This window comes from Chiloscyllium plagiosum, chromosome 37 (genome assembly GCF_004010195.1).
Source record: "Chiloscyllium plagiosum isolate BGI_BamShark_2017 chromosome 37, ASM401019v2, whole genome shotgun sequence".
Lineage (NCBI taxonomy): Eukaryota > Metazoa > Chordata > Chondrichthyes > Orectolobiformes > Hemiscylliidae > Chiloscyllium > Chiloscyllium plagiosum.
In genome coordinates, this window is record NC_057746.1 from 8296896 (window position 1) to 8314890 (window position 17995).

The 17995-nt window shown below is 42.8% G+C and overlaps 1 long non-coding RNA gene across 1 annotated transcript in view; it reads left to right on the forward strand.

Annotated features, from left to right (window-relative positions):
- LOC122541289 overlaps nucleotides 1-3281 on the forward strand; it is an 18591-nt gene extending 15310 nt beyond the window's left edge. The window contains exon 3 of the long non-coding RNA XR_006309556.1: nucleotides 2843-3281. This is a non-coding gene — a long non-coding RNA (uncharacterized LOC122541289). The remainder of the gene's footprint in view (nucleotides 1-2842) is intronic.
- Nucleotides 3282-17995: the final 14714 nt, after the last annotated feature.

Sequence of the window (17995 nt, forward strand, 5' to 3'; positions counted from 1 at the left end):
GGGGTCTTGGGGTCTATGTTCATAGATCTTTGAAAGTTGCCACTCGGGTGGATAGAGCTTGTAAGAAGGCCTATGGTGTATTAGCGTTCATTAGCAGAGGGATTGAATTCAAGAGTCGTGAAGCGATGTTGCAACTGTACAGGACTTTGGTTAGGCCACATTTGGAGTACTGTGTGCAGTTCTGGTCGCCTCACTTTAGGAAAGATGTGGAAGCTTTGGAGAGGGTGCAGAGAAGATTTACCAGAATGTTGCCTGGAATGGAGAATAGGTCGTACGAGGATAGGTTGAGAGCGCTAGGCCTTTTCTCGTTGGAACGGCGAAGGATGAGGGGTGACTTGATAGAGGTTTATAAGACGATCAGAGGAATAGATAGAGTAGACAGTCAGAAACTTTTTCCCCGGGTACAACAGAGTGTTACAAGGGGACATAAATTTAAGGTGAAGGGTGGAAGGTATAGGGGAGATGTCAGGGGTGGGTTCTTTAACCAGAGAGTGGCGGGGACATGGAATGCGCTGCCTGTGGGAGTGGTAGAGTCAGAATCTTTGGTGACCTTTAAGCAGCAATTGGATAAGTCCATGGATGGGTGCTTAAGCTAGGACAAATGTTCGGCACAACATCGTGGACCGAAGGGCCTGTTCTGTGCTGTATTCTTCTATGTTCACTTTGTGACATGTGTCCTCCTTGGGAGGAAGAGGTTTTGATGAGAATCACCCATCAATCAGTTTTAAAGCAACGTATAATTTTTTTTTAAACTTGTTGTTTAGATTAGATTAGATTAGATTAGATTACTTACAGTGTGGAAACAGGCCCTTCGGCCCAACAAGTCCACACCGACCCGCCGAAGCGTAACCCACCCATACCCCTACCCCTACATTTACCCCTTTACCTAACACTACGGGCAATTTAGCATGGCCAATTCACCTGACTTGCACATCTTTGGACTATGGGAGGAAACCGGAACCCCCGGAGGAAACCCACGCAGACACGGGGAGAACGTGCAAACTCCACACAGTCAGTCGCCTGAGTCGGGAATTGAACCCGGGTCTCTGGCGCTGCGAGGCAGCAGTGCTAACCACTGTGCCACCGTGCCGCCCACAAATAGGAAGAAAAATGTCTATTTCAATGAAATAAACACTAGCTTCATTACCTGCAATATTATGACTATAGTTAATATCTGAGTTGATGTGGAATACATAAAATTAACAATCCAGATTACAGAACATTTAATGTAACGTACGAGCCTCCCCCATTTACCACGTTTTCTAGCCCTGAATGAATATTCCATATTCATGAACTTCAGTTGCTCTCTCTCTCATTAACTACACTCTATATTCTATGTCTACTCAACACAATTCTATACTAACATGGCTATCAAATCCAGTTACCAGAATTACGATCAATGCTATTCTTTTAATTTGATAATGACAAACATTTGGACTCTGCCAAGGAGCCTAATCTCTGTCACTCGTTGCTTGTTTTTTGTACCGTACCCTGACCTTCCAGCACAACTGCATGTTAACTCTGTGGTGCACCAAACTCAGGTTTGCGTAAGGATCCTTTACATAAGGATTGATTATGTTTTTTTCAATCAGATGCGTCCATTTCTACAGTTAAACATAATTCGCAATCTTAAACATTCACAAAGAGGAGTTCGCAATAAACTGAACTCAATGAGATTAAAACTCTCTTAAGTTTCATCCTGACTACAGGTGAAGAGGTTATAGCTGTTGGAGGACAATCATCACAGCCATCATACATCTTTACTGCAATTCTTCAGGGTCATGTCCTACAATCCAGAATCTGAATGTCTCAACAATGTCCTCCCCTCCAAATTAGAGATGCTTTCTCAGGATTGTGCAATATTCAGGACCATTTATAACAATTAGGGAATGAAGAGGTCTGTGTCCATATCCAGCATCCAAGGAGCAGGAAAATCTATGTTTCGGGCATAAGCCCTTCTTCAGGAAATCAGGAATTTCCCTGAAGTAGGGCTTATGCATGAAACGTCGATTCTCCTGCTACTTGGATGCTGTCTGACCTGCTGCGCTTTTCCAGCAACACATTTTTCAGCTCTGATCTCCAGCATTTGTAGTCCTCACTTTCTCACTGTGTCCATATCCAGTGACATAACATCTCGCTTGGGCTGATAATCGACAAGTAACATTCACAGCCTGCAAACACGAGACAACGACCATCTCCAAACAGTGAGAACCTACCAATCTCCCAATGACTTCACTGAATGCATGACAGTCAACAACCTGAGTCGGCCGTTGACAGGAAAATGACCTGCTCCAGCCACTCAAGTGCTGTGGCCACAGGAGCAAGTCAGATATACTGGTTACTTTAATAATAAGCTGCCTGCCTCCCGCTCCAATCCATGTCTACCATCCAGAAAGCGATGGAACACTCCTCATGTATCTGGCTGAGTACAGCTCAAATACAACACTGAGAGCAACACTCACTTATGAAGTTGAAGGAGTGTACTGTACCTTTCAGAGTGAAAGCTGTTACCACTGAGAGTGTTCAAGAATCTGTCATATGACTGACTAACAGGCTCAGAGTATAGTGGAAACTTGAAAATATGCAATATTTGGCTGTTTTCACAACATTTTGAATTGAACCAATCACTTTAAACTATGCCGTAGGATAGTAAAACGCAATTGAATTTGAATTTATTGTTTTTGTTAAATTTGAACAAAATAGATAATCCAATGTTTCAGTTAAAAATGAAGTGGATATTTATTTAGGGCTAACTGGAGAGCGATAAACTGCCATCAAGACAGAGACTGCCTTCAGAACACTCTCTGACAAATTTACCTTTTTCATATTAACATCTTTGCAGCAAAAGACCGAAGACCAGCTAGGGAGATCTACAGCTGAAAGGAGGAGGACACTAACGACAACAGCCACTGTCTGGTTTTGAAAATTAAGTTGATGTAATTTTAAGAGGGGCTTTTATTGGTATAATATGTTGTTACACAGTTGGAGGTAAATCATTTCTAGAAAAGAGGCTTAGAGCTGTGAATAGTTGCTGTCTAATGTTCACCTTTGGAGAAACTGAATAAAATTGATTCTTTTTTCTTTAAATAGTGGAATTTGGGGAGTTCTGTGTCATTCATACTTTAACAGATTTTTGTGTCTTTGGTTTAATTAGCAGAAGGGTTTACCGCCGTATGGTAACAGCTTGGGGGATCATCTGGGATTTGAATCCCGGAACTCTGACACCCAAAGCAATAACTAAGCTCCACATTGTGCAGGACATACAGGTGATTGATCGGTGTGCCAATCACCACATTCAGGATTCACTTCCTAAATCAAAGAATGCATGACCAGTAATGAATATCACTTATAAGATGCAAACCAGTAACAGACCAAGTCTCTTTTTGGCAGCACCTCACAAGCCTATGACCTCCAGCATCTGGAAGAACAAGAGCAGCAGCTACATAGAAATGCCTCAACATGAAAGCTCGCCTTCAAGCTGGATTTCGTTGTGACTTTAAACTATTGTCATTCCATCATTGTTGCTGGGATAACATTCTGCAATTCTTCCCCTAAAACACAGTGGGCTTTCTGTACATCAGGGAATGTAGATATTCAAAAAGCCAGATTGCCAACACCATCGCAAAGGGAATACAACTGGGCTAGCTCCCAAAGCTCAGATTATGTTAGTACCTTTACAAATAATCACTATTCCTAAATCTGCATGAGGATACCCCTGAACCACAGGGATGATTACTGTCCATTGGAATATCCTGTATGGCAGAGAGCAGGAGAAGTGCCCAAGGGGAAAGGCTGGATCCTTCTTGCTGCTGAGGTCCTACCAAATTTAGGGGATCAGATATCCCAGCGGTTAATCCGTGACATCACTTATTTTACTGAGTCCAACGCATTTCCCAACTCTTACTGGTCTCAAAGCCAAGAGGCAGATCCTTTTGCCTCGGTTCTCTGTGCTTTGCATTGGTCTTTGCTTTGTTGTTCCCTACGTTAGACAACTGCATTGAATCTCTTACCTTAGAAAATGGATCAATTCTGGGAGATACATTTCAGTGATAGTGGATTTACTGTGGTGATATCCAATCCAGAGAATGGTCTAAAAAGAGAGAAGTCATCTGTGCCAGGGAGTTAGCTGGGCATGGGGACCCCCATTTTCTTTCATTCTTTAAAGGGATGTGGGTGTCTCTGGCTAGGCCAACAATTACCACCCTTCCCTAATTTCCCACAGGGCAGGTAAGAGTCAACCAGATTGTTGTGGATCTGGAGTCACATCTATATCAGACTAGGTATGGATCTCAGACTATCCTCCCCAAAGGAATGAGCTTTTTTTCTTTATTTCCCCCCCAACAACTGCTAACTGTTGCATTGTCATCATCAGACATTGGAAGTTCAGTTTTTGTTTAACTGGAATTCCACAATCTGACATGGTAGACATAAAACCCAGCTCCCTAGTATATTACCTGCATCTTAATTAATACTATGGTGATACAATGATTTGGACATCATCTCCCCTAACCATTAGAATTGGCCTGAATCCAGAGAGTCAGTCTCTGATGCCATCAATAGGACAATGCTTGAGTTTCCGAGAACAAGCTGTGGTACAGTTCTGGTGATTTCCATGCAGAGTGCTATGGAAATTCCTAGTCCCGGTGGTTGCTTCCAATCTGGGAGCGGGATCTCTGTTCACATGGAGAGGAGCTTGGGTGCATGAGCCTGAACATCAGGCAGCAAGCTTTGCTTAATCCCAGGTAAAGTATGTGATTTGTAAACCAGAAAGTTGCAATGACCGATGCTGCATGGATTCTGCTTCCATTTGGGCCAGGATTGTGGACATGAGAGGGGAGTCATACCAAATGTTAAAGTAATTCTTTGGATTGTGATGGGAATCCACCCTGGGACATGTTGGTTGGACTCATGGCTGAATAATTTCAAACTTCAGATCGTCAGGATGTTCAATTCTGTACATAAAGTACTCAGTGCCCGATCATTTGTTCATTCACATTGTGGACAGCATTCATTTCCTGACACTGTGGAGTTGTTAATGTTTACTGTTACTGTTCCCCATTACTGTTGTTCATACAGTGTGGATATACAACGCTGGAGGCAATCTGAACTGTGAAGACTCCAAAACCAAATGCAGGAATTTTGCAAACCGTGTCTGGGTTAGGTGTCTCCTGTTCTTTGTTTCACTGATCCCAGGTGTATTTGAGTGGGTGTTGTGGGAAACTCCAGCCAGTCAGAGTGACCTATAAAACAGATGAAATCAAACACTGCCAATCTCAAACAAAACCCCACATTGAGTACGTGGTCATATTTCTGAGCAATCTGCTGCTCATATTCTTCCCTCTGTCTTTTAAAAGTGCAAATGATTCATTTAGACAAGAGTTTACGCTGTTGTTCAGATTCTTTAAATTTCATATGACACAGAGCATCTATTATCTTGCAGCTATTACTTACAGTCTGGGCTCAGGCGTTGAGAATGTTTCATTAGTAACTTCAAGTCTTCTTGTTTCCTTTCTCTCTCTTACAGTTAGTCTAATGGTGATTGTATTCTTAGCTCGGGGCAAGAATGGTCTTTCTACATGCAGCACTCGCTATCTGCTGGCCATGGCAACATCTGATCTATTGTTCATTCTTTCTGAAGTCGTACTTAATCGATTTATGTATTATTATTATCCACGGTGTTTCCTGGACATCACTCCTGTTTGTAGTGTCATCTATGCTCTGACCTGCTTGACCATTGATTGTTCTGTCTGGTTCACTGCTGCTTTTTCCTTTGATCGATTTGTCATCATTTGTTTACATCAAATGAAAACAAAGTATTGCACAGAGAAAACTGCAATGAGGATTCTAGCAGCAATCTGTATTTTCTTTTGTTTAAAGAACATTCCCAACTACTTTCGATTTAGACCTTGGAAGATCATCAACAATGTTCCAGTGTATTGTGTTACTAGTTCCAGTTATACATATGGCCAGCAATGGGCATGTTTTAAATACTTTGAACAATTTTTAACACCATTTTTGCCATTCATTTTTATTCTCTTTATCAACATTCTGACTGTTAGACATATCTTTGAGGCCATTAAGGTGCATAAGAGACTGAGGGGTCAGAGAAACACAAAGAATGACCCAGAGACAGAGAGCAGAAAGAAATCTGTGATTTTACTCTTTGCCATATCTGCCAGCTTCATCCTTCTCTGGTTGGGGTATATTTTACATTTCTTTCGTGTGAGTCGTTTCTTAGATTCTGATGCTTATTATCTCTTTGAACAATTCGCATATATGCTGCGAGACTTCAGTTGCTGCACAAATGTTTGCATTTATGTGGTGACGCAGAAAAATTTCAGAGACCAGTTAAAGTATGCTATGAAATATCCAGTTATAAAAGTAGCTCAATTGATAAATAAATCCAAATAACTGAGAGTCAACATTAGCTGCTGTAGATAATGGATCATAATTTTAAAAATGTGAATGTTCCTATTTATAAAGATTAAATAATATACTTTTTAAAATGTGTATTTGATGACATATATATTTTCAGCTGTACTTTGTTCACATTCAGTTCCCCCCACTCCCTCGCCCGGAAGCTGCCATCAGTCCCTTTCTTTATTTGTTTATTTCCACCAATCAGCTGCAGTGTTGATGGGGAAATCCACAGCCCAATCAGAGGGCTCTGTGACAGACGGGATCCGAAGCTCGGGAATGCGGTTAGATGTGAGCCATGAGCCAACACCCTCACTGATTCCAAGAAAATAGTTTGTGGCTCTCACTGACTCCATGGAACTGACTTTGGATGAACCTTGTTTGCTTATGGTCTCACATTTGTGCTTGAGATCAATTCAAAAGGCCATTCACATCATCAACAAGAATTATTAATTCCATTTGCAACACAGCCATCCCTACCTCAGCTCATAATTGGTGAAACAGCTGTGACTGTTGAGAAAGGAATGCAGATTAGAGAACGCAGGGAAATAAATATTGATGTTTTAAAACCAGTTCCATTGTTACCTCTGCATCCTCATATCCCAGAATCATAGCGCCCTGCCTCTAGATTGTAAACTCCACACATTTACTTTGTCCAAATTCTTACCCCCTCCTGGCGTGTTTTATCAACAATTCCCATTCCTGGATCATCCACTGACCATAGTGATCTACACGGACATGTTGTACTCCAAATTCTCAATTTTACATTCTCACTCTTATTCCACATGTTCCAATATCATTCGTTGATTTCTTTGCTTTCTTGAACTGGTATAAATCTTGTCTTGTAATATCTTAATGAATTTGTTAGACATTCTGGTGGTAAATGTTACCATCTAATGTGATGATCAAAGAAATGATAGATTTCGCAGAATTATGTGAAATGACATGGCAGGTAAGAATGCCAAAAACAGTAACAAGGTATACAAGTGGGGGGAGCGGAGGTGGGTGAGAGAACACGCCAAGCCAGGCAGCATCAGGAGGTAGAGAAGGGAACATTTTCGGTGTAACCCTTTCTCAGAACTTGGGGTGGGTGTGGGGGAAGCTGTAGATAAAGGTAGTGGGCGGGGCAGTGTGGTGAGTTGGGGACAGGTGAAGACAGGTAGAGGGTAAGACCTGATTGGTCAATGGGAGGGATGAATCTGGTAGGTGGCTGAAATGAATGCAAGGGAGGGGCGGGGCTTGGACGGGAGGCCGGTATTGAGGGGTTGGGTGGGTTTGGAAAGGAAGTTGGATGATGGGAACAGAGGTTATTTCAAATCAAAGAACTCAATGTTGAATCCTCCAGCAGTAGGCTGCCCAGGCGGAACAGGAGATGTTGTTTCTCCAGTTTGTGGCTTGATTCATTGTAGTAATAGAGCAGGAAAAGGATGGTCATGTCGGAAAGGAAGTGAGAGGGGGAATTAGGATGGGCTTTGATTGCGGGACTGACAATCCTGTGTTAATGAGATGCGTCCACTTCTTGTCTGAAACCCCCTCTCAATTCTTCCGATTACTCAGCTCATTCTCCCGAATAAGATGCTCTTTGTAATTTATCTCCTTGAGTAAGTTATTTTTACCTGACCAAATGTCACCTTTGATAGGTCAACATTAACTCTAATGTGATATGATAAAAGTCTTATTAAGCATGATTTTCGAGACATAGAGCTGTAAAGTATGGAAACGTGCTTCTTGGTCCAACTCATCCATACCAAACACATATCCTGATGTAATGTAGTCCCCGCTATCAACATTTGGTCCCTATCCCTCTTAATCTTTCTATTTACATGTCTATCCAGATACCTTTTAAATGTTGTAATTGTGCCAGCTTTTACCACTTCCCCTGACAGATCATTCCATGCACTCACCACTCTCAGTGTGAGAATGTTCCCCTTTGGTCCCTTTTTAATTTTCCCCCTTTCAGCTTCAACCGATGCCATTTAGGTTTGGACTTCTTTCTACTGTGAAAAAATACCTTGGCTATTCACCCTATCCATGCCCCTCATCATTTTATAACCTTCTATAAGGACACCCCTCAGCCTCTGACGCTCCAGAGAAAAAAGCCCCAGCCTATTTAGCCTCCCTTGTAGCTAAAACCCTCCAGTGCCAATAACATTCTTGTAAATCTTTTCTGAATCACTTCAAGTTGAACATCTTTGCTATAGCAGACACAAGAACTGAAAGCACCTCATATTTACCTAAATTAAAATCCATCTGCCACTCCTATGCTCATTGGCCCGGCTGATCAAGATCCTGTTGCAGTTAGGTTTTCACCCTCCAGTCCTACGCTACTTCACCCATCTTTATCAGTAATTGATGTATTTCTATTGGGAGCCTACAATGTTCTGGGACAAACTTGATCAGTTCCTGGAGATTTAGTTACCTTTATGTTTTTTAAGATCTCCAGCATTTCCACTTCCATCAGGTAAACTGTTTTCAAAACATCAATATTTATTACCCTGAGTTCACTAACACCATTTCTTTCTCAGCAGACACAACTGAAAACAAATATTCATTTAATGCCTCTCCCATCTCCTGACGTTCAACTGAAAGACAATCTCATTGATCTTTTGAGAGTACTACTCTCTCTCAAATTGCTCTCTTGCTCTTAAAGTATTTGTATAATTTGTTTGGATTATAGTTAACCTTATCTGACAAGGCTATCTCATTCCCTCTTTGCCTTCCTGAGTTCCTTTTTAAGAATGCCCCTACATTCTTTATATTTTTCAAGAGATTCGGTTGATCCTTTTTTTTCCCCTCTTGATGAGAACTTTAATATACTTGTTCATACATTGTTCCGTAATCTTACCAGCCTTGCCTTTCACTGTAACAGAAACAGAATGGTTCTGAACTCTCGTGATACACAATTGAAAGCCTCCCATTTGTCAGTCGTCCTTTTATCTCAGAACTATTTACTCCAATCAATTTTTCAAAGCTCATGGCTTATTCCAAGTAAGATCTTTAACTTTTATGCAAGACTTATCCTTTTCCATAACTGTTTCAAAACTATCAGTACTATGATCACGAGTCCCAAAGTGCTCCCCATCAACACTTCAGTCACTTCCCCAGCCTAATTTCCAAACAGAAGATAGGGTGGCATGTAGCTCAGAGGTTAGCATTGCTACCTCAAAGTGAAAGGCTCTGGGTTTGTTTCCACCCTTGTTTGATAGAGTTTTCACATTCTCCCTATGTCTGTGTGGGTTTTAGCCCAAAGCCCAAATATGCGCAAGTTATGGAGATTGACCATGCTAAATTGCTGATGGTTTGCAGGTTAGGTGTGTTAAGTACGAAATATGGGGATGGGATCCTCTTCCATGGATTGACGTGAACTTGTTGGGTCAAAGAACGTGTTTCCACACAGTAGGAATTGCTCCTTCGCTAGTTGGAACATTTATATATTGATAAAGAAAACTTTCTTGAGCACATTTAACAAATTCTTCACCATCCAATTCTTTAAAATTATGGCAGTCCCAGTCAATGTTTGGACATTTGAAATCTCCTACTATTACAAGCTTATTGTTCTTACATATATTCGAGATGTCTACATGTTTGCTTCTCAATTCCTTCAAATATTTAGGTAAATGTGAAAAATAAATGGAGAATGGATTTAACACTTGGTATCTTGAAGTGAATTGAAAAAGGTATCAGTGAACCCCTTCTGACTACTGGAATGGGCTGCCAGAGAAAGTGGGGAGTGCCGGTACAGTTATGGAGTCATAGAAATATACAGCACAGAAACAGAGCCTTCGGTTCAACTCATCCATGCCGATCCGATATCGTAACCTAATCTAGTCCATTTTGCCAGCACTTGGCTCATAACCCTCTAAACCATTCTTATTCATATTGCCATCCAGATGCCTTTTAAATGTAGTTGTACCAGCCTCCATCACTTCCTCTGGCAGCTCATTCCATACAGGCACTAATGTCTGTGCGAAAAAGTTACCCCTTCGGTCCCTTTTATATCTTTCCTTTCTCACCCGAAAGCTATGCCCTCTAGTTCTGGACTCCCCCACTCCAGGGAAAAGACCTTGTCTATTTACCATAGCCATGCTTCTCATGATTTTATAAACCTCCATAAGGTCACACCTCAGCTTCAGTTACCTTACAAGCCATATATTTTCATTAAATGGTCTCTCGGAAATATCTAATCTAATTATACTTGTGATGTTTTCCTTAATCAAAAATGCCACTCGCTTTCCTCTCTTGCCTATCTATTTATCCTTCCTGTAACATCTAAAACCCAGAACATTGAACTGACAGTCCTGTCCTTCCCTCAGCCAAGCTTCTGTAAAGTTATGATATCCCAGCCCCATGTTTCCATCCGTGTCCTGAGCTCATCAGCCTTATCTGTAAGACCTCTTACATTGAAATAAATGTTGTTTAATTCATCAAAGTGACTTTGTTGTCTGACTGGCTCTTGTCTGTCTTTTCGAATTACCTTATTTTTAGATTCAGAGGCATCCTCACTTTCCGTTTATTTTCACTGGTACTTAGGAAGCCACCACCCCAATCACTAAATGTTTACAGGCTCCCAAAATAGAACGAGCAAATCTCCCTGCCAGGATATTGTTCCGTTTCCAGTTCAGATCAAACCCATCCTTTTTCTACCCCAGAAGAGACCCTAAAGATTCAAGAAACATAATTCCTGCACGTTGACCCATTGATTTATCTGTTCTATCCTTCCCTCATTTGAACTTGGGGCTGGAAGGAAACCAGAGATCACTACATTTTATGGTCTGCATTTTAACCTTCTACCCAATCTTTTATACTCACTCTGCAAAGCCTTTACCCTTTCCTTGACAATATCATTCCTCCCAACGTATACAACAACGTCCAGCTTCTTATTCTCCCATTTGGCAATATGCTTCACACGTTTTGAAACGTCCTTCACCCTGACACCAGAAAAGCAACATACTGTCCAAGGTTCATGCTCACTGCCACAGAATCTCTGTTTGTGCCTCTGAAAGGAGAGTCCCCATAACAATGATTCTTTTATATCTTGACAAAACCATTGAACACAAATTTATTCTTAGTAGTGCTCATCAGACATTGGGCATTATATTCCCCTGAGAGACTCTCTCTTTCAAATATGTGTTTGAGAGAAGAATAGCAGCAGGAGAGTTCTGAACTACTCTCACCTTTCCTGACAGTAAATCATCTGTCTGACTGATGCTGCTGTGTAATCCCTTCTCTAAAGTTACTGGTCATCACACTCAGTTTGTCAGGGTTGCTTTCAGTGGGGTTAAGCTAAGAAGTAGAGCTGTCAATGGCACCTTATATATGAAAATGAGTTTACGTTCCTTTACCACAGATCTAATATGACACACAGAAAAAATAGGAAAAAATATGAATGTTGAAAAGAAATCAAACGCAATTGAACAAACAAAATAAATGACTCCTCATCGAAAAATCCAACATTCAGCTTTCAAGATCCGGATTAAAATAAACTCTCTCCAGAGCTGTCCAACTGTGTCAGCCTCTCCACAAGCAAAGATATCTCCTAGTTTACATTTTTTTGAAAATATTTTTTGTTAAAACTTACCCACCAGTGATGTCAAGCTCACAGGTCTATATTTCGCAGGCATTTCCTTTCCACCTTTCTTAAAAAAAGGCCCAACATCAGCCTCCCTCCAGTCTTCTGGAACCTTACCACATCAGCCTCCCTCCAGTCTTCTGGAACCTTACCCATGCCTGATAATGACACAAATATCTCAGTAAGAGGGCTAGCAATCTCTTCCCTAGCTTCCTCACAGTCTGACATTTTTGAAGTACAGAGGATTGTTTAATGCTGGACCGTGTGATGTGAAGTCCACAAACAGTACAGCCTCCATCCGCTCCCAATCTATATCATGCCCACCACAGACAATGCTATATTGGAGGATTTGGACAATGTGCAAAACGTGGAGAATTCTTTGTGAAGAATAAAACTCCCAGAAGCAATGAACCAAAGATTTGCATTTGTTTCGATGGGACGGGACCAGCCTTGACCTGCCCATGGTACTCGAGAGCATAGCCCTGCCTGCAGCATGTCCGAATCCTTGGGGGAAGGCATCATCAGCCCCTCCCACGGGGGAAGGGGAGGAGACTGACTCCACTGTTTCTCCATCATTGACCCAGGGGAGACCACGTTGACACAGGGGAGACCGCACTGACCCACCGTGTCTCGGCCACTGTCCCAGGGTATCCTGCACTGACCCCACTGTGTATCTGTCACTGATCCAGGGAAGAGCACTCTAACCCCACTGTGTCTCTGTCATTGACCCAGGGGAGAGCACACTGCCCCACTGTGTCTCTTTTATTGACCCAATCACCATTGTCCTGGAGGTCATTCTCTCATTTGATAGAGGCGACTAGTGGTGAATTAACCTGAGGTTGACAAGGCAGGATCTTCAGGCTGAACTCAGCTGGTATGGGTAACTCAGTCCTTGTTGTGGGCATCGCTCTCCATCACCAAGCAACCATCCAACTGAGAATCATGCAATGGGGATCACGGAGTAATTCCTGATAAAGGCTTATGCTCGAAATGTGGACTCTCCTGCTTCTCAGATGCTGCCTAACCAGCTGTACTTTACCAGCACCCCGCATTTCGATTGAGAATCATACAATACTGGCAGGACACATGGAGGCTATTTGGCCCACCAAATCCACACAAACCCTTCGAACAGCATTTCACCCAGACCCATCCCCTCCCCACACTATCCCTGTAATCCTGCATTTCCCATGTCTCACCCGCCGAGCCTGCACATCCTTAGACAATGTCGGCAACAATGTTGAAGGTTGTCATACTTCTGAGTTTCCTAACAGTGACATATATTCTGTGTTGAAATAATTTATGTTGGTATTTCAGGGGGTGATTGCCGCCTTCTCACAGGATGGTGAAAGGAGAATAGAGGCGGCAATGGGCCATTTCTATTAAATTAGTGTTATTCTTTGAGACAGTGGCTGCTGATTCCTCCTTCTGGCTGACAGATGGAGCCGCTTTGCCTCGCCTCACAGGAATGGCCTGAGTCACCTCTTGCCTCTTCCAGCTTCCTTGTTGTCTGTCCTTCTTCATGGGTTGGACTTGAAGATGTCAGTGTTGGACTGGGGGGTATGCAAAGTTAAAAATCACACAACACCAGGTTATAGTCCAACAGGTTTAATTGGAAGCCACTATTACCTGATGAAGGAGCAGCACTCCGAAAGCTAGTGTACTTCTAATTAAATCTGTTGGACTATAACCTGGTGATTTTTAAACTTCTCCATGGGGGCTGCTATCTTGGGGTGGCGTCATCGCGCAGCCCCTTGCGCCTTTGCATCACTCAGGTCATCGTGAGACTGTCAGAAATAACAAAATGAACAGGGACAGGAGCAAATTGTCCCAGAGACAAAAATCTTCTGCTTGTGTAGTGGTGCGGGGAGGCCAGCACTGTCTGAAGAGAGACAGACAGAGACAGTGATATTGATTCATTGAATTAGTTAAATTAATTAAAAAGCAAATTTCACTCTAGGACAAGCTGTGCCCCATTGCAGGCAGAGGTGGGCACACACACAAAACACGTAGAGACACATCAACATGACCAAGAGCGTCGTATCACTTTATACACAAGAAAGATGGACAGAGACATTTCAAGTGATACAAATCCCAAAGTATTAACCCCATTGCAGAGAAAACGCAGACAAAGAGAGACTCTCAAACATAGAGACAAATATTAGTACAACGCTGATACATACTAACTCACACACACACGCATATAGACACAGATAATCAGAAAACTTAGACAGATTCACATAGACACAGACGCAGAAACACATGAATATACACACATACATATAGAAACACACACACACACAGGATCCCGTATGCAATAACTGACTCTTCCCTGAGTTTAACCATCTGGAACACAAATTATGTCAATCAGCTTTTACAGATGAGAAAGTGATGTCCCTCAGCCTATTGTCAGGGAAGAGGTGAATCTGTTGAAAACTCATGTTCATTTCGACAATTAACAGGCTTTTACAAAAGATCTACTACTGGGTGTCCATCTGTGAAATGGATTGATGATTATGGAGAGTAGTTGTGCTCTCTATAATTAGTAGAATACACTTACAGTACAGCTTGCTCAGCACCACAGCCACAAACATCCCTTGTCTCCATCACCGATGCTCAGGAGCAGCCGTGTGTACCATAGACAAGATACACTGCAGAAATTCACCAAGATTCCTTACACAACAGCTTCCAGATCTACGGCGCTATAGTCTAGACCGTCAGGTACAGCAGATACACAGGAGCATCATCAGTTGACAATTCCACAACAAACCATTCACCACCTTAGCTTGGAAAAACACCTCGGTTCCACAAATGCCATTGGTTGAATGTCCTGGAACTCCCTCCCTTGGTGCGTTCACCTGCACAAAATGGTTGCAACACTTAAAACGATAACGCATTGTCACCTTCACCATAGCAATTAAGTTTGAGCAATCGGTGGTGTCCCAGCCATCGGTGACCCAAATACATTAATGAATCATAAACAAAAGCTTCACTAATTGATAGTCTATCTGCTATTACACTGAGAATAAGCAAATATTGAGTCTACATTCTTGAACATTGAGAGGCAATTTCATTGGAGTGTATCAGGGTTGGTAGAGTAGATGCTGAGATAGCCGGGATTCTGGAGTCTGGAAAACAATGACACAACCTCAGGAGTTGCTGGAAAAGCTCCGCAGTACTGGCAGCATCTGAGAAATTAAATCAGAGTGAACATTTCTGGTTCGGTGATTGAAGAGTTTCATTCTGATTTCACTTCACACATGCTGCCAGTACTGCTGAGCTTTTCCAGTTAACTCAGTTTTTATTTCAGCCCCATTCAATTGGTCATGATCACGGTTAAGTTAAATGTGTTTGGGAATACTGAGAAGCTTGCTGTCAAAGCGATGATTACATAGTGGTGAACATAGCTTCCTTCCAAGCAGTTGACCCGGGATTGATTCCTGGCCATCTCAAGGTTGCAGCTTTAAGGCGACTTTCAAAGGAAAAATCTAAGGTGAGATTTATTGGTGATTTTTGCCGAAAAGTGCATAAATGTGTCAAATAGATCCATCAGATTGCTGCTTGCTCTTTCTTGTGATTATTCTGTGAAATTGCAATGTGGAACCAGGCAGCATTACTCAGCATCTCAGAAGCTTTGCGGAAAGCCTCCGTTTGGAGAAAGTGAGAACTACAGGTTCTGGAGATCAGAGTTCAGAGTGTGGTGCTGGAAAAGCACAACAGGTCCAAGAGCAGGAGAATCGACGTTTCAGACATAATTTCCTGAAAAAGGGCATGCTCTTCAGATGTTGCCTGACCTGTTGTGCCATCTCAGAAGCTTAATTCGCCGTTGCTACCCATTCCTTATTTAAATGTTGATTGCAGCACCGGGATATGTTTTAGGTCAAAATGTGAGCTATTGCTCCCGTTGGGAACCTGAAACTGTGATAGAAGCTGCTGGAAACAAAGTGTAAACAAAAGAGAAAATGCTGGAAAATCTCAGCAGGTCTGGCAGCATCTGTAAGGAGAGAAAAGAGTTGACGTTACGAGTCTAACTGACCCTTTGTCAAAGCTGACAAAGCTGACCAGCTTTGTCAAAGCATCAGTTAGACTCGAAACATCAGCTCTTTTCTCTCCTTACAGATGCTGCCATAGCTGCTGAGATTTTCCAGCATTTTCTCTTTTGGTTTCAGATTCCAGCATCCACAGTAATTTGCTTTATGGAAACAAAGTGGAACTGGTCAAGCTCAAAAATATCCAAACAATATTCTGTATTATGTACAATTTTGTTTTATTTCTCAATCTGAATATATTACAAAGTAAGTGCTAGTGTACAGACCAGAATCGGTTTGTTCACATGAACTGATTCATTGACCCTGACGGACTCTGAACATTTCTGCAGAGTGGCTGCAGATCCCACCTGCGGCCAGTAGTGGTCAATAACCTGCAGAACAGTGAAGTTTCCCGATCAGAGAGATGGGGACAACAGACAATCATCATTATTGCCCTGGTGTCGGACAGTGTGAGGGAGGGCTGACAATGTGTTGCTGGAAAAGCGCAGCAGGTCAGGCAGCATCCAAGGAACAGGAGAATCGACGTTTCGGACATAAGCCCTTCTTCAGTGTGAGGGAGGGATAGACAATCATTGTCGCCCTGGTGTTGGACAGTGTGAGGGAGAGAGATACAATAATTAACGGCCTGGTGTTGACAATATGAGGGAGGGAGAGACAATAATTATCGCCCTGCTGTTGGACAGTGTGAGGGAGAGGCAGACAATAATTATTGCCCTGGTGCTGGACAGTGTGAGGGAGGGAGAGACAATCATTGTCTCCCTGGTGTTGGACAGTGTGAGGGAGACAGATACAATCATTATCGCCCTGGTGTTGGACAGTGTGAGCGAGGGAGAGACAATAATTTTTGCCCTTGTGAGGGACAGTGTGAGCGAGGGAGAGACAATAATTTTTGCTCTTGTGATGGACAGTGTGAGGGAGGGAGAGGCAATAATTATCGCTCTGCTGTTGGAAAGTGTGAGGGAGGGGACAGGCTGTTGTTGCATTTCCAGGGGTGGGAAAAGTGTTTGGAGACGGTAGCAATGGCCATATGGGCAGTGACTGATTATTCCAGGAGAGTCAGAATATATTTGTTAAGAGTACAGTTCAGTTTAAACAAAACCCCTGTGGTCTGAGTGAGAGAGGGGAAAATATAAAATAAAATCGGTAACGGTCCCCGGCCTCACTTAACGGAAAGATGACCCACTGAGGGGGAAGGGTATTGGGCCCAAGAGGAAACTCTCCGCGCTCCCCCCCAGTCATTCAGGAACGGGACTCTGCCGACACAGTCCGCGGTCCCTCCGACGCTGCCCCTTTCTGGGTGGGACCGGCCGCTGCCGCCATTTTAGCTGCGGTCCCGGCCCACTCGGCTCCGCGCGCGGCAGGTGGCGGTTAACATCTTTCACTTCTGTTGTGGGCAAAGTCTTAGAGAGAATTGTAAGGGATAGGATTTATGAACATCTGGATAGGAATAATGTGATCAAGGATAGTCAGCATGGTTTTGTGAAGGGCAGGTCGTGCCTCACAAACCTTATTGAATTCTTTGAGAAGGTGACTAAGGAGATGGACGAGGGAAAAGCGGTAGATGTGGTGTATATGGATTTTAGTAAGGCGTTTGATAAGGTTCCCCATGGTAGACTACTGCACAAAATACGGAGGTATGGCATTGAGGGTGAGTTGGAGGTTTGGATTAGGAGTTGGCTATCTGGAAGAAGACAGAGGGTAGTAGTTGATGGCAAAGGTTCATCTTGGAGTGCCGTCATGAGCGGTGTTCCGCAAGGATCTGTTTTGGGACCATTGCTGTTTGTCATTTTTATAAATGACCTGGAGGAGGGGTTAGAAGGTTGGGTGAGCACGTTTGCGGATGATACGAAAGTCGGAGGAGTTGTAGACAGTGAGGAAGGATGTGGCAGGTTACAGCGGGATATAGATAAGCTGCAGAACTGGGCAAAAAGGTGGCAAATGGAATTCAATGTAGCTAAGTGTG